At 44.8% G+C, this 4892-nt stretch overlaps 1 protein-coding gene across 1 annotated transcript in view; it reads right to left on the reverse strand.

Annotated features, from left to right (window-relative positions):
- The window catches only part of Xpr1 (xenotropic and polytropic retrovirus receptor 1), a 158108-nt gene that overhangs the window by 76778 nt on the left and 76438 nt on the right, over positions 1–4892 (reverse strand). The gene's annotated exons all lie outside the window — the stretch shown is intronic.

The following is a 4892-nucleotide window of genomic DNA, read 5'->3' on the forward strand; positions in this document are numbered from 1 at the left end:
CCATTCATTAATTTCTTTGACTCTAATATTGCTGATTTTGCTAACAGCCCTTCTCTGGAAGCTCATTTACAGGCACTACAGATTGTCCAGAGAGAGGTCTGGAGGCCATTAGCTGCAGCCTATCGGGAACAACTGGACAAACCGGTGGTACCACATCCCTTCCAGATAGGAGACACTGTCTGGGTCCGCAGACATCAGACCTGAAACCTAGAACCCCGCTGGAAGAGACCATACACCGTACTGTTGACCACCCCCACGGCGCTGAAAGTTGACGGCATCGCTGCCTGGGTCCACGCCTCCCACGTCAAGGCAGCCCATCACCCTGAGGAGAAGGAGCCAACTGCGACCCCACCATGGAGAATCCAGCGCACCCAAAACCCGTTAAAACTAAGACTCACCTGTGGGGCCCCTTGACTACTCTCTGGGCCCTGCTAGGACTGGTAGGGGCAACCCTAGGGGGGAGCCCACACCAGACATACTCCTTAAAATGGCAAGTCCTGTCCCCAAGTGGAGAGATTGTTTGGGAAATTCAGGGCAACCATGCACTTAACACTTGGTGGCCTACTCTCACACCCGATTTTTGCCGGTTAGCTGCAGGATCAAATGACAGGGACATAATAACCCAGGAGGCCCACAACTTATCAGTAAGAATGCCTTCTGTAACCGGAAGAATGTACGCTTACACACCCATTCCTGTGGGAGGTGCTTCCCCGGAGGAGAGATGTACACTAGCCTCTCATGACTTCTATGTCTGCCCCAGAGATGGGAGAAGCCCCACCTTTGCTTATTACTGTGGAGGATATGATGATTACTATTGTGCCGCCTGGGGATGTGAAACTACGGGAAGTGCGTACTGGAACCCATCGTCCTCATGGGACAAAATCCGGGTAAGACGAGGTTGGAACAAGACCCCGTGGAGGGGGAAATGGACAACCTTGCATGCGCAGTCCCGGAAGCTTTGCTTGCTTCACTGGATATTGCTTACCCCTCAACATTTCATTCACGGAATCAGGTAAAGCGGCCCCTGAATGGCAGAGAGGGTACACCTGGGGCCTCAGATGGTATATGTACTCTACAGATAGGGGAATAACCTTTAAGATTAGGCTCAAGGCTGAGATAATAACCCGTCCTGTTGGGCCAAACCAGGTTCTGACAGAGCAGCGATTATCCTTCCAAGCAAGGCCGGTCAAGCCCCCGGCACCCCTCCCCCATATCCTAACAACCACCTCGCTGCCTAATGTTAACACCCAGAGTCTCACCACCAAGGCCTCCACTAGTCAATTCTCTTTCGAGCCGGGGACTGGAGACAGGTTGCTCAACTTGGTGCAAGGAGCGTTCCTGACTCTCAATTATACTAATCCCAATAAGACACAAGAATGTTGGTTATGCCTAGTCTCGAGACCCCCATATTATGAGGGGATGGCCGTTACAGGAAACCTCACTAACCAAACCACTACCCCAAGTGCATGTGCCTCAGGGCCACAACATAAACTGACCCTGTCGGAGGTATCAGGTCAAGGGCTCTGCATTGGAACGATCCCCAGTACCCATCAGGCTCTATGCAACTCGACTCAGGAAATCAGCCCTGGCTCATATTACTTGACAGGCCCCAAAGGAACATATTGGGCCTGTAACTCAGGTTTGACACCATGTGTGTCCGCCCAGGCCCTTAACTCGGCTTCTGATTACTGTGTGTTGATAGAACTGTGGCCAAAGATTGTATACCATGAACCAGAATACATTTACAGCCACTTCGAGGGTATGACCCGACCCCGCTGAGAACCAGTGTCATTAACATTAGCCTTACTGCTTGGAGGACTCACTGTTGGAGGTATCGCTGCGGGGGTAGGAACAGGGGTCACTGCCCTGATGGAGACCTCCCAATTTAGGCAACTACAGCAAGCAATGCATACAGACCTCCAAGCACTGGAAGAATCAATCAGCGCCCTCGAAAAGTCCTTAACTTCCCTTTCTGAGGTAGTCTTACAGAATAGAAGGGGATTAGACATCTTGTTCCTGCAGGAAAGAGGGTTATGTGCCGCCTTAAAGGAGGAATGTTGTTTCTATGCAGATCATACTGGGCTGGTGTGAGATAACATGGCCAAGCTCAGGGAAAGACTTAAACAAAGACAGCAATTATTTGAATCAGGACAAGGTTGGTTTGAAGGATGGTTTAATCGGTCCCCATGGTTTACCACCTTAGTCTCCTCCATTATGGGACCCCTAATTATCATCTTCCTAATCTTACTCTTTGGACCCTGCATCCTTAACCGGTTGGTCCAATTCATGAAAGACAGATTATCAGTCATACAGGCTCTGGTGTTAACTCAACAGTATCACCAGCTTAGGGAATTTGACCTAGAGATTCCCGAGACAATTTAAAGCAATTGAATGGAAGATTCCATTCAAAGTTATAAGAGACATAGGGGAATGAAAGACCCCCGTCCGGCTTGCTAAGCAGCTTAGCACCAGATGAAAGACCCCCCCGCCCAGCTTGTTAAACAACTTAGCACCTGTAACGCCATTTTGCAAGGCTTGTACTGAATATTCAGGGTTTGAACAAAGGGCAGTTTAGAAGCTGCCAAAACGAGATAGAGACACCTGTGGCTGGGCTGGGGGAGGAACGGGGAATACCGAGAATGTGGCTGGGCATTGTCTGTCCCTGGCGGGGAGGAACGGTGAATACCGAGAAAGACACCCTGTCTGCCCTAGATAAGAGCCAAGGCAGCCCATATCTGAATTCTCGGGAACTAGGGACCTTGTCCCAACCTGAACTCGGCCACATTCAAACTGACCAGTGAAAACCCTGTAACTATGCTTCTCGCTTCTGTACAGCGCTTTTTGCTCCCCAAAACATATATAAACCCATTACCCCGACCTGAAGGCGCACAAGTCCTCCAAGAGACTTTGTCGCCCCAGGTATCTGTGTATCTGAATAAACCTCTTGCTGTTTGCATCTGTACAAGTGGTCTCACTGTTCCTTGGGAAGGGTTTCCCCAGAGGAAAGACACTCTTGGAGGGTCTTTCAATTATCTCACAGCATCCAAAAAATTTAATAACAGCCAACCCAAAATGATTTTTGAAAATTGATCTACTCCATGATATTACTTTTCAAACTGAATCCTGCGATCCAATATGGATCAAAAGCAATGTTCAAAACTAATTTAGGTTGGGTAAATTCTAATTCCAGCACTTGGGAGGCAAAGACAACCCAATCCTGTGAGTTCTATATAGCAAGTTATAAGCCAGTCAGAACTGCACAGTGACACCTTGTCTTAAAACAAAAACAAAAAACCCCAAAATTTAGTGAAACACAATCAACATTTTAAAAATCAATCAGAAAAAGTATTTAAAAAATAGATTAAAAGAAGACAAATATTGTTTGTTTAAAAACACTTAAATGATTTAAACATTTGTGTATTCACACTCATAGGCGCATAAGCACACATAAGATCTGAAGATCTAGCCAGGCGTAGTGGCACACACCTTTAATCCCAGTAGAGGCAGGTATATGTATCTCTGAGTTCGAGGACAGCCTGGTCTACAATGCAAGTTCCAGGACAGCCAGAGCTACACAGAGAAATCCTGTCTGGGAAGAAAAAAAACAAAACAAAACAAAGTGGGTAGCTGTATATTTGCATATTTAGTCATAAAGTAGATTTTTTTTTACTATAACTCTATTGTTATGGGAATCAGTCCAGAATGTTGGCACTAAGGTGCAAGAAGCACTGAGTTTGCTAAGCAAGCACAATATAAAGCAATAAGGGTAAAAGAATTGAAAGTACAGGGACAAAATGATTAAAATGACTGATAAAAAGACATCAATACAGGGTGTGACATGATTGGAATAAAATGAAGATGTGAAGGAATTTGAGCTCTCTAAGATACAAAACAAATAAACAAAACGAATAAATAGGGGACTAGAGTAATGACTCAGTGGTTAAGAGCCCCGTTTGCTTTTTTCCGAGGACCAAGATTCAATCCCCAGTACCACATGGTGGCTCAAGACCATCTGTAACTCAAGTCCCAGGAGATCTAATGCCCTCTTCTGGTCCCTGCAGTACTGCATGCACATGGTACACAGACATGCATGCAGGCAAAAAAATCCATAAACACAAAATAATAATAAATGTGTATGTATGTATGTATGTGTGTGTGTGTGTGTGTGTATATATATATATATATATATATACCTCCAGATGTTAGAGAAGGTGTATAAAAAGCTTAAAGCCTGGGAAATATGGTCCTAGAATTTTATGGAATTTACTAATCTGGAGGAGAGCAATTCTGGGCAAGTACAGCCATGAGATAATGTGAAAAAAGTAGATTGGAATCAAAAATGGACTGTCCACAAAGGCAATTAAGTCACCAGGATTACACAGAAAGTTGAGATAAAACTTTACATTGGGAGGTAAGCACCTTTATTCTCAGTGAGCAAGAGATCAGCAGTAGCAAATACACAGGAGTGGCCAACTCCACAAGATACCAGATGTTCATAGATCCACTTTGCAGGATACACAGCAGTACTTATTTTGGAAAACAACAGCATCTAAATGTCAGACCAAGCCTCTTAGGGTTTTGGCATCTGCTTTATACTGCTTCTTACCTTTCTCAGTCTCCCACTGCACCATATACAAGAATAATCAGACCTATCTGAGGGCTGCAGAGAAAATATCTGAATAAAATGCTTCCAAAAGTTGTACACAAGCTAGGAGGAAAAACAAAATCATCCTTCGAAAAAGAAACTAATAAAGTCATGCAACTAGTCATCTCGGACTAACCCATACTAGTAGTTTTGATTGTTTGCTTTTATGATTATGTCAGTATTAAGACTATGGTATTTCCAAAACCTTTGCCAAGAGAAGAGGGAAATCCATTTTTTTTTTTTTTTT

This window comes from Microtus ochrogaster (assembly GCF_000317375.1).
Source record: "Microtus ochrogaster isolate Prairie Vole_2 chromosome 6 unlocalized genomic scaffold, MicOch1.0 chr6_random_2, whole genome shotgun sequence".
NCBI classification, from domain to species: Eukaryota; Metazoa; Chordata; class Mammalia; order Rodentia; family Cricetidae; genus Microtus; species Microtus ochrogaster.